The following is a 13,439-nucleotide window of genomic DNA, read 5'->3' on the forward strand; positions in this document are numbered from 1 at the left end:
TGTTTTAATATTTAAATACTTAAATATTACTCCACTTTTCATTATTGTAGTCAATGAGAGTTATTCCAAACAACTTAATCCTCCATTTTCTAATGTCGAATTCTAAAACTGCCAATTTTGTAGAAGTAGAGGCTTAGAGTAGAAAGAGCAATTAGAAGCCTCTTCTTCAACTTTCTTATTGGTACAGAAATATCCTCAACAACAAGCTCTTAAGAGTTATAGAATGCCAGATTTATAGAATGTCAGATTTATTTCTGTGATGTAAATACTTTCACCATAACCATTTTAAGCTATCTTCCTAATACCACTGAATTTGGAGTCTGGAAGAGACTCATACAATCAATTCTCATGAGTTGTGTGAACCAACTCAAACACACAACTCTATTTCATCTTAGAAATATGAAAAAAAAATGGTCATAACAATCGTGGAAGCACTCTTGTGCCAAGCATATTATTGTTAAAGAACTTGTTTTAAACACATTTCTCATGTTTCTCATTTACTATCTGAACACGTATTTAGTGAACCCATACTAAGAACCAGATCCTAAACAAATGAGACAGGACATCTTCCTTCTTAAGACTTACTCAAGTAGATTGATAATATTAAATAATCACCTAAGTAAATATTTAATTGCATATTACGATAAGTCTTACAAAATAAAAGATAGTATGTTATGAGAGATAATAATGGAGGGGTTAATTTAAATAAAGGTCCAAGGGAGCATATTTTTTTTAAAGTCACATTGAAACTGAAACATGATGGTTGAGTTAGACAGATTGAGTAGAATAAATTCATCTTTTATCAAAGAAACACCATCTATCTACTTTCTGGAGAAAAAGTAGTAGAGGTAAACTTATTCCTCCACATGAAAGTTTCAAATTATATACAGAAATTATTATATTCTAACTTTCGATTTATTTTTATCTAAATATCAATCCCCTGGTCCACTTCTCTCTTCAATCTTGCGTTTTAGGCAAATTTTTAAGAATTTTTTAACTTGATGTTTCTACTCAAATATTTCTATATTTGCCATAAATGTACTAAATTTAATTGATTTTTCAGAACCCTACAAAATAGCCTATTGTCTTCTAATCAATAGAGTAGAGAGCGAAAGTACTATCTCTACATTTTGAGACACAACTCTACAATCATATTTACTGCATTCTTACATAATCTATAGCATGGTGATCCGATTACTAATATTGTTTCCAAAATCTACAAGAATCTAATGTGCCTTTCCAATAACAAATATGATTTAATTACGCTCTCGTTAGTTTTAATGTTAAGCTAGATTTTATTGTATTCTCATTCTTAAAATTGTTAACGCACTTCAGATAGCGAATATTTTCTATAAACATGAACAGTTGATTAATCATTACAACCCATTCACAACTCCTCCTCTCTTTCATGCTTTCAATAGTAGCATGTGAATACTAATGCAGAATAAAGAGTTTAGTTAATTCAGTTGTTTTCAACCAAAGGTAATATATTCCCCGCCTCCCCTGAGAATATTTGGCAATATCTGGGGACACTTTTAGTTGTTAACACTGAGCAGTTTTACTGGCATCCAATGGCTGAAGGCCAGGGAAGTTTAGTAACATCCTACAATACATGGAATAGTCCCTAACAACAAAGGATTATGTGCCCCAAATGTCAAAAGTGCTAGGTTTAAGAAGCCCTGAGTTAATTAGATGGATTTGCAGGCCAATATTTATACCTGGATTATTTAATCACTGTATTTATTTAAATATTTAAGTATTAAACTATGGATAAATATTACATTTTGATTAATAGTATTTCACATATTTTCATATGCTGCCATATGAATCCAGATGGACTTTCATTCACCACTGAACACAAGCCACATATGGCCTATTTACATAAATCAGAATCCCTCATAAATACACTAAAGATTTTAAAAGTAAATCATGACAATGCAAAGTTACTTTCATACCTTTTTATAATTATTTGTTCCATTTTTGTATTCAATCTATCCTTTTTTTCCTTCCTTTCCATTACAGAGATTATATACCTCATGGGAAGGATAGTGTATTCAATTAGACTCTTACCATACTAAAAGTTCATTGCTTTCTTTATTTTAAATCTATATTATTTTCTTGTTTTAAGAGTAGATTTTAAGACAAAATGTTGTACCTGTGGAGATTCTAGGCAATGTCTTTATCCAATCAAATGGCGCTATAGGAAGTGGAAATACAGGGACTACATAATGAAAACTTAAGAGGAAGATCTCTTGCTGACCTTGGGCACTGCAAAGGATCTCTTGGGTTGCTCTGGAGGCAATTAGAACTGCCTGTTTTCTCAGAAAGTTCAACAACATTTAAATATTCTATCTCCTACACTTTTCAAGCATATTTGCTTAGCTGGCAGAAAAAAAATCTGAGATTTTTGATCTGCAACCCTGAGCTCTGGAGAGACCGCTGAACTGACACTTAGTTGCCCCTAGGCTGGTACTGGTGATTCTGGAAGGTATGTAGCTCATTGCTTTCACTTACTTTCCATCTGCATCATGCATTAACTTAACTTGCAACATTGTTTGTCAGCTGAACATTTAAACTGCATAATGGTAGCACTGGGAGATCAACTGAATGAATGATGCAGAATTGACATACTGGTGTGTTCAAAGATTCTGACACAGAATTTATTCATGAAGTATTAATGTTTCTAAGGTTCAAGATCAGTTTTCTAGATCCTTATTTTGGGATGACTTAACAGCCATTAAAATTACTCAGACTACAGTATCTGATTCAAATATGCTCCTCATCATTGTTTTCCTGATAATGGAATAATATGGGGTAAAAAAGGTCAACTATGTGGTGACAGAAAGAAATCTAACTATATTGCAGTGAACACACAATGCAATATATATATGACTTACTGTTAAATTGTATTTGAAACTTATTGGATTTTGTTAATCAATGTCACCATAATAAATAAAAAATAAAACAAAAAATAAAAAAGCACATTTTTGCCAATCTGTAAAGAATTTTTAGATATTTGGAAATAGGACTCGATATATTGGCTAGATTCTCAAATGACAAATGGAAGACTTCTGGGACAAGTTAAAAGTTAGTTCTATACCAGCAAGAGCATTGCTCTGTGCACAGTTGTACCACTGGGTTTATCAGGACCCAATGCATAGCAGGTACTCAGTAACTGCTGAAGGACTGCGCAGAGAGAGTCATTTCAGTGGACATAGCACTATCTTTTATCTAATTAATGCTTGCTCCTAAAACAATATTGTTTGTTTTTTTCTTTTCCATTATAACTTCTTCCAATATTTGGAGCCATTTATACATTCAATTGATAGCAAATAAATATCAGAGACTATATGATGAGATGACAGGCTGTTCACTTAAAACAAATGTTATCAGCCTTAATTTTTCTCTGTTAAAAACAAATATAATTTTATCTGTTATCTACTCATAAGCCTAAGCACAGTAAAAAAACAAACAAACCAACAAAAACAAACAAACAAAAAAAACAAAGTAAAATATTCTCTGAAACGTCTCTCATTGTCATTAAACTTTTTATGATTGAAGACATTCTTATTCTGCAAACTGATGAGCTGAATTTTATTATGAGAAATTGTGGTAAGACCAAAGAAGATTTGTGTAATATTCTCTCCCATACTAAGAAAAGATCTTCCCATTCATCATCAGTGGTTGATAAGAAGTGCTTTTTTAACAACATTTCTTATGATGAATGAGCATATCCTTCTTTTATATTAAAATAAGTATTAAAAAAACAATCTTCTTGAATCATGGGAGAAATCTTTCAGTACAGTTTAATCATAAATGGTAGAAGGGAGATTAGCAAGGGAAGGCTGTGTACAGAGGAGGGTGGCCCATCGTGCTATCCATACTTCACCCTTCTTCAACTACGAGAGGGAAAAGGATAAGTCCCCATTCTGCGGTCTAACACATTAATATTGTTCATCTTAAGTGTGTATTTCTGTATCATACACATTAAGCCCTAGTTACTTATTTTCATATGAAAGAATACCTCCAGGAAACATCATAAGCTCATCTACTTTACAACTCTTTAGTTCATAGGTATAGAAATTGGTGTTATATCCTTTTAAGAGTCCATGCAGCAATCTGACTTACTTAAGCTTCAGGGCAGTATGCTAAAAAGGCAATTTTTTTGAAACGGAGACTTGATCTTGAATAGTTCTTTGGTTACATAATTAAGGAAGGATAAATGAGTGGCCATAGGATGCTATTTAGTGACTCTGTGAACATTTTATGTAGTCTGCATAAATGTCATTTTGAAATAGCTGTAATAATAGTGCTTCACTCACTAGCTTGGGCAGTTAAAGCATTTCCATTAAACATCTCATTTGGAAACAAAAGTCAAATTATTTTAAATCTTACTAGGCTAAAATTAAGATGATGATTTCATCTCAAAGCAAAATATCTGTTAGAGTTTGGGGGTAAATTAAAACATAGATATAAATGCCTAAACACTTTATCTTTACTTTTTAATATCTGTTTTTCATTTAGAAAAGAATTTCTCAAGGCTTAACAGGTGAATACAGTGTAAAATGTGATTGTTAGTCCAACAAATATAGATGTTTAGAGTTAGGATTTTATCACTTTAGATTCATTGATGTGACAATAATAGAAAATTCTACTAATTCTGGCTCAATGTAAGAGCTGACATACTTTTTATGTAGAGGGGGGGATATTTTAAGCTTTAGTAAATGTTTTAAGCTTTTCAGTCCATGTTATCTCTATCATAGCAATTTAATTGCTATCATAGTGAAAGGAGCCATAGATAATACATAAATGAGTACAGTAGCTTTGTTCAAATAAAACTTTATTTATGAAAACAGGTGGTGTACTGGATTTGGTCTGCAGGTTATTTGCCGATTCATGACTTAATCCATAAGAATATTTCCTGTTTACTTAAAACAAAATTTGGAGGTTGGCAGTTCAGAAGTTTTTCAGCAGTTCCAAGAGTCTGAGCACTGGATCTGATTGCTACTCTAGACCTACATCACATAATCCTAAAATGGCTGCCACAGCCCCAAATACGTGATTCTGAACTGTCCACTTCTAAATACAGAAAACATGAACACTGTCAGAGCACTGAGGTTGAGCTTTCCTCATATAAGAATCTTCTTTGATAAGAAAGGAAAGACATTTCCCAGAAGACCCCTGTATTCCCCTTTAATCTCCTTAGTCAGATTGAATCATATGCCTATCTCTATGCCAATCATTATCAAAAGGAGTTGGAGTGAGCATGATTAACTGAAAGCAGTTTATTCCTTGGAGTGGTCTTATTACCACTCAAAAAAAAATGGAGGCTCTGATACATGAAGATAGAATGGCTTGTTATGTAGGTAATCAATACTATATCGCACAAACAGTATTAAGTTTGCCCTGTTTTGTTTTGTTTTACCAGTTGGGACATAAGATCTTAGATGGTTTTCAGATACTATTTTGATTCATAAATGGAAAAAATAAAAATGACTCCTTAGGGTCTTTTATCTTTTCCATTAAAGTTCTGTCTGCTCTTAAACTGCATACATTTTAGGCAGATAATTTTATTTTGCTGTCCATTTATCTATCTGAAAATTTGCAACAAGGAGTATAAAATATTTCTATAGATCTTGATAAATTGAGGGGAAAAAAATGTCTTTTCTTAGAGCCACACTCTCACAAATTCTCTCTGCTTAAATAAGTACAAATTAGAAAACCTAAGTATAGAGACAGAATTCTGGTCCCTAGAAAAATTATGATTGAAGATGTGTATCAGCCCTCTGGAACTGCAGCTTCTGTCCTTGCCTGGGTGTGGCCATGTCTGACAGTCAGCAGAGTAGCTGCCAGGAGGCTGGTTATGACATATAGTCTCCAGAGAAGAACATTTCTTTTCTTTAAAAAAAAAAAAAAAAAAGGCAGTCAAGTATACAGAAGTGTTCAAAACGAACCTTTTGTTGTTAAAAATTATCTATTCTAAATAAGACATGATACCTCACTTAAGAGTATTTCTCAATTTATGCTTGTATGGACTCAAGGAGAAGAGGGTCTATAATTAAAATCGTGGGAATTATTCCACCTAACACTCTACGATGCTTTGGAGCACAAAGTAGAACATCAAAGAGGGAAAAAGTGATCTACCTGTCTCTGCTGAGAACCCTACACAAGGGGTCCAAGGACTCCAAAGAACACAGTAAGAACCCCTGAAGCCCCAACTCAAGAGCAAGTATGTGAGCAGTGCCTGTTCTAGGTGCTGTGCCCAGAGTAGGCAGTGATGGTGCATGGAGGTGACTGCGGTGCTCAATTAAGCTACTTACTGCACAACGAAATCAATGGTTTCCAGTGAGATGTAGGCCACAGGCAAAAATAGTGAAACATAACTTCACAGCTATCTTGGCCTTAGCAGCAGAGAAAAAGCTGGAGCAGAAGAGAAGATTAATGTCTATGCCATATAGGATGAATTTGTGAGCGTATGTGTGGCATTCCCTAAGAACTCCAAAATACTTTGGGGAACTCCTATGGGGTAGAGGTCCTACAATTTAAAATGATGCTAAAATACGGCTTGTTAAAGCTAATTAGATCTTTATTATAAGATTATATTAATGTGGTTAAAGAAAGAACAAGAGATCAGCATAAAAGAGAGCTTAAAAAAGAGAGATTGTCTCAATCCTATTTTTGTCTCCTAATGATCTGTCTGTGCAATTTCATCATAATTGATTAAAAATATTTTCAAACAAGTTAAATTACTAATTACTTTGGATATATTCGACTTAGAATAGAGACTATTCTAACTAGTACTCATATGTATATTTCAAGGGGGTTGAAATGTCTTCCTTCTCAAAAATGTTTTGGCCATGGCCTTGCTAATACTGAAATTCTCACATCTATCCACAGACATTGACCACTGTGTTCTTTCAGGTACAAGGCCATGTGTCTGGTCACTCTAATCTTATTACATACTCCACTAGATTATGGCACCAGAAGCCTGTGTTAAAATGCAAAAGCTACCTGAAAGAGATAAAACATTAAGCAATTTCACGCCATTAGAGCCTTAACTCATCAAATTAGTCTCAGTCACTCAGAAAGATCCTTGAGAGTGCCAAACATGGGCAAATAACAAATGCATTTCGATGGGGTAGTACGAGCAAGGCACTTCATTTCTGAGGTAGGAAGTTTGCAGAATTAGCAGAAAATGTGCAAATTTATCATCACTCTTTATGCTTAGTAATTCTTCTTTTCTATTTTTCTAATATATACGTCAACACATATATACCCACAAATGTGTCAGAGTATACAGTTAGACATTTTGTTTTAAGAAATCTTGAGCGATGCAGAAATTGGAGCTCAGTCCAAGTTAGTTTTTTCTAGTTTTACCATTAATAGCTATTGTGCTAGTTTTACTATTTACAATTCTTTTTGTATTGAATGCTTAGAGTTTGATGGTTTTTTGAGATAAATGCTTTAAGTGGCCAGAGCCAGGATTTGCACTTCGATCTATCTGACTTTAAGATATGAAGAAGTTTTTTTTTTTTAAAGAAAAAAAAAAAAAAAAAAAAAAAGAAGATCCATTTTTTAGCTGCATGACAAAAAGGAACCAGAAACAGAAAGCTAACGGTCTTTGTATCCTGCATTTCTGTTGAAGCCAGGTAATAGGGATTTCATTTAAAAAGGCAAGCATTCTGTTTGCCACATCTAGCTGGCTGCCTTCATTTATATTACCTGCCTTAACTAGACCTATAAACATGTCAATTTGCAGAATTTTCAGCCTCTGTTATACTGCCTCATACTCTTTATAAAAGACAAATAGAATCTCATGTTATTTTAAAACACTACAAGCTTATAAATCAATAGCATTAAAATACTATTCAAAAGTATTGCCAGAAGATGAATAAAATGACCTTAGTCTATTGTTATTGTAACTTCTTGTGAAGTAAGGCCCATATTGTTAATGAAATCATTCTCAAATGTTAGTTTTAACAAAAAAAAAGTATAAAAATATAACAGAAAAGTAACATTGAAAAAATAATTTTATCATGTAGTATGGTTTTATACACAAGAATAGCTTATTGCATCAAGTTTTATGAGGCCATCAGGAGCTAAGACAATTCTTCACAATTGATTGCTATTTACTTATAAATTCTTGCAATATCTAGAATTACCAATGTTTACTGTAAAATACATGTGTTAAAATTAGAAACAAGATATTCTGTTTAATGTACGAACACTTAGACTGATACAAATTTTAGTGTACACCAAGAGTAAAGTCATTAAGTCGTGCAATATTAAAAAAAAAAACAGAAATTCCAATAGGAGGTTCATAGCATAATAGGGTAGTCAAACTTCATTTCTCAAGGGAGACCATTTGCTTACTGTAATGATAATCCTGTGTGTCAATAGACATGGAGATAGCTATGCAGTATGAAAACAAGCTGTTAATTAAGTCAATTCAGTGAGGAGTAAAAATCAAACCAACTGGCTATTTGGCATCAGTTATTCAAATTACTCTGTTGATTGAATTTCCTCACTGTTTCTATCAGTTATTTTGGTATATTGTAGTCAGACTATTATTTCCTCAGTGGAAGCTAAATGAAGCCTCTCCCCGCTATGAGTATGGGTTTAAAAATCAACATAAAATCTATCAGAGGAGAAATGTACAGAGAAATTTCTAACAGATTTCCCAAAAGCTAATTAATATTCAGTAAAGAAGTAATGAATTTTGTATGGAACTGCTCATGCAAAAGTGCCACTTAGTCATTGCTCATTTGTTTACATAATAAATATTGAGCACCTACTATGCACCAAGCCTGCTCTCTTTTCTCTTTTGGAGCTTACAGTATAATGGAGAGACCAATATTAACAAAAAAAAAAAAAAAATGTTACTCAAAATATTAATCAAACTCTGATAAGAACCAAGAAACAAAATAACACAGAATGTACAGAGGAGACCCCGTCTCGTCTGAGAAGGCTTCCCTGAGCAAGTAAGAATTGAGATTAAATCTGATGGATAAATAGTCTTTAAGGCTTTCCCCACTAGTGTTATATTCACACTAATAACCCAAATTTCCCTTGATGCAGTATTCATTGACATATTGGAGACCCTCTAGTCTGTACTGCCCCTCGGTTTTGCTAAGTTATTTCTAGAACTCCCAGCAGTGTCTCAACTGAGCTCTTTCTGGCCTTTTATTTTTCTGCTCTGACAAGCTTTATAGACATCTTTGCCTGAGAAGAAACCTTGAAGGTAGTAACTTCTGAGTCAAGGTCTTTTTGGAAGGACATTAGATCCTATGGATTCTAGGTTACAATGGCTAAGAATGCAGTATAGTCTTCAGAGCACCTTTGCATGTACTTGATGATCCACAGATCCTCTAATAACCCTTTTTAACCTCTGACACAGCCCAGAGTGCCGGACCAGGGCCAGGTGACCACTGTCTGAGAACATCACAGTGCTATCCTCTATAGTCTTTTTTTTTTTTTATCTTTTTCCTTTTATTACAACCCGCCTGAGCCATCCCAGCTACCCAAGCAAATCTCCAATTTCTCCTTCAGCTTAAAGTTCACTGCTCCTCCTAGATCTAGCTTTGTAGTTCAACAGACAAACCGCAACGGAAATGCACCAAAATGTATGGTTCAGATATTACCTCATAGAGAACATAGTATGCCTGTGATATGTAAGTTAATTACTACATGTAAATACCGGTTTAACTGTGTTCTTAGTTATCTTCTTTATCTCTCTCATTGCTTATTTCTGAAAGTGACTCCATATTTCTTCCTGCCAGAATTAATTTTTTTTTTTAATTTTATGGCCCATCCCTGTGTTTTCACACCATCTGAGATGCTGTTGAAGGACAGACAAAGGGTTCTATGTGCAGGTTTCCTCGATTGTTGACTGGTTGTTAGCCGCAAAGGGCAGCACAGACCGTATTTATAAAGAAGAGAGCAATGTTACCATGTCAAGGATAGAAACTGATGAAGATTTCCTTAACTCTCACATGGCTCTCTCAGAAGACAGTCTAAAATATGATTTTTTTTTATTTTTTAAGTATGTAAAATTTCAAAACTGGTATATTTGGTGAAATCTTCTGCATTAAGCAATGTAAAAACTTTTATATTAGTATTTCCAAATACTCTTATCTTTTATTTTCACAATTCACCTGAAAACTTGCTAATTTATTTGATTCAAAGGGAGTCTAAGGCATTCTAGGGGGATTTCTTTAAAGATATTGCTTAATTACACTGTCCAACAAAAATATTTTTCAGAATCCCCCACCCAAAAAAAAGACAAAAAAAGAGACAAAGGTACATGTTTCTTAGCATTAAGAAATTACTACATGACTGGTTGCTACTTAATATAAAGCATTGACTAATTAATCACACCAACATTGCATAGAACCATAAAGTTGCCAGAAATATCAAGTAAAAAAGACAAATTGTATTTGAATACTTAGACATTATATTTTAAATGAAATATTTAAAAGAAAAAAATGATAGTTTTAGGGTGTATGGTTATAAGCCTCAATAACATTATGTAATGAATTATGTCATTTAGTCAAGAAACAAAACCATCAATGATCAGCTTTATTTTCCTATTTTACATTTGAAAAAATAAATCTCAGTCCCATTTTCTAAATAAATAAATATTTTCATTAATAAATCTTCAGATCCTTATGACTGTGGTGAAAAAAAAAGAGGACTATGTGTATTTTTCTGTTAATTAGCTAAGCACATATAACATTTCTTGAATTAATGCTACGAATTTAAAATTTTTGTTTAATAACTGATTATATTCTTTTCTAAACACAAAAGTAACATCAAAGAATCTTTTATGTGTTACTCAAAATTTAAATCAGTAACAAGAAAATGTTTATTATGTGATTTAACAAGATAAGACAGATTATATATTAAAATGTCCAAAACAAAACAAAAAAAATCTTTTCAATTTCATTTCATATAAATGACTTCTGAATTCATAAATGTCTATATACCAATCAAGCAAGTGAGGTATGTTTATTGTTTTTTCCAATATAAGAAGCTCAAGGTCAAGCAAATTGTTTTCCAATTGATTTTTTAATAGACAGAGCCTATACAAACCTTTTACAACCCTTCGGAGAACTGAAAACCCAGGGAAACTAAGCAGCCTGAAATCTAAGGAAAGATAGATGCTTAAAAGAACAACAGGATGCGAGCACTGGCTCACCTATGGCAGAGCACAGGAGTACGAGACATGAAGCACCACAAAAGTAAATAATAACAACTCATCTAAAATTTTTAACAAATTTATAAAGGTCAAATAGTGTGAAATTATAGACCTATGGGAGTTCCAAATACAAGAGAAGTTTGCATTCACTTTCTACCTCTTATCCCCAAATCTCTAATGAGCATTCATCGAGAAATTAGAGATAGAGCAGGAGACTAGAGAAAGCCTCCCATTAATATGCAATCCTGAAGGAGAAGAGCTGCTAGAGCTAAAGAAAAGTAACAAAATCCTACCGAGACTCCTCTTCTATAGAACAAAACCATTGTCACTTAGGGGCCAGGGTACAAATAAAAACCCTCTGAAGCAGGAAAAAGATAAAATTATTTGCTATATCCCTAGAGGAAACGTAAAAAACAATTCTGGGCCCAGGATTCCATATCACTATTATTAAGGCCCTCCCGTTGCCAGTAAACAGGCAGGAAACTCCTGCAGAAGAACCATTTAAGATGCAGGTAGAGTTTAGCTAGGTTACTGCTATAGTCCTGTCCCTGAGACCCATGAACACAGAGCTTGCCTAAGGTTGAGACTAGAGCAGAAATAGAAGACTCCCCTTCTCCTTTTCCTCCCAGCACTGGCTAGCACTCAAAGAATAATAGGCAATAGTAGTATCCCTATAGAGAACAGCAAGAGAATAGACAGAGATCCCTCTGAGGGTGGGCACACAGGAAAGGCCATAACCTGAGAATGACATAGAAATACTCCAAGCACAAGGTAACACTAGAAGAATCTGAAGCTAATGGCACAAAAGGCAACCATAGCAATATCAAAGCCCAAACTCAGACCAACTCCTGATGAGGATGACTTAACCACCTACATTAAGAGTATAGTGGGTCTACGGCCATGCTACCCTGAATAAGCCCGATCCTGTCTGATCTCGGAAGCTAAGCAGGGTCAGGCCTGGTTAGTCCTTGGATAGGAGACCACCTAGGAAGACCAGGTGCTATAGGTGGTATAAAAAATAAGAGATTGTAAGCTGGCAAGATCCTTACAACCTGTGAGGTCAACCAAATGTTGCTTCACCTGAAGAAAAAAAAAAAAAAAAACACAGCAGAAGATATAAGCCATTTATAGGCATACATACTATTTACCTAATTCTATACCACTCCAGGCAAGATTTTCAGCATTTAGTCACAAATTAAAGTTGAATAAAATGTCAAGGGGAGAAAAACATTGTTAAGGGGAATTAGGTTCATCATTGACATTGTTATTGGAAATATCACGCAGAGAATTTAAAATAATTATGATCAATACATATAAGGTTATCGTGGATAACATGGACAACATGAATGATGAGATAGACATTTCAGTAAAAAGATGCAAACTACAAGAAAGAATCAGATGAAAATTCTAGGAAGAAAAATATATGAAGAATAACTTCAGTTGACTGCATATGGCTAAAGAATCAGTAAATTTAAACATAAATCAACAGAAATTGTACAAACTTAAATTTAAAAAAAAAAACAGAAGAGTGAAAAAGAAAGGAACATAAAATCTATGAGCTGTGAAACAACATGAAATGGAATAACATTATTGCAATTGGAGTTTCAAAAGGAAAAGAGAGAATGGGACAAAAGAAATATTTAAAGAGAGAATAGTGAGAAACTTCCCAAAATAAGACATCAAACCACAGATCCAATAAACTTAGAGAATTCTAAGCAGAAAAATACCTCGCCTATGTACACACACAAACTAGTAAAAATAAAATTTTTTTCAAATTCTTAAGATAAAGAAAAAAATTAGTCTATATAAGACAAGTTTATTTTCTCACAGTTCTGAGGCTTTCGGTGGCAACAGCCCAGCTGACTGAACAGAGATGGAAAGAATAGGTTTGCCCTCCAGGACCTGCGTAGTCTGGGCTTGTGGTGAGAGTAGAAGCCCTGGAGATTTCTAAAATGCCTTTGGGGTCATTCATTTGCACCTAAATAGTTCTACTGTCCCATCCTGTAGAATCTAGGAAGCTCAATAGCTTTCCTTTATTTTGTTCCATCTCTGTCTCCGTTAGTCCAAACTTGCGATATTACTGCTGGTTTAATCCCTACTCACTTTATCAAGTGATAGTCCAGTAACACCCTTGATATTCTCTCCAGAACACAGCATTCTCAGTTTTGCAATGTGGATAGGCTGAAAATTTTCCAAATCTTTACATGCCGGTTCCTTTTTGCTTCACAATTCCTTCAATGTC

At 33.9% G+C, this 13,439-nt stretch overlaps 1 pseudogene; it reads left to right on the plus strand.

The window, feature by feature from the left end:
* The first annotated feature begins 12,087 nt into the window (after nt 1–12,087).
* On the plus strand, nt 12,088–12,206 carry LOC118606696 (annotated as a pseudogene).
* Nucleotides 12,207–13,439: the final 1,233 nt, after the last annotated feature.

The sequence above is a fragment of the Rousettus aegyptiacus genome, unplaced genomic scaffold (assembly GCF_014176215.1).
Source record: "Rousettus aegyptiacus isolate mRouAeg1 unplaced genomic scaffold, mRouAeg1.p scaffold_m13_p_1, whole genome shotgun sequence".
Taxonomy (NCBI): Eukaryota; Metazoa; Chordata; class Mammalia; order Chiroptera; family Pteropodidae; genus Rousettus; species Rousettus aegyptiacus.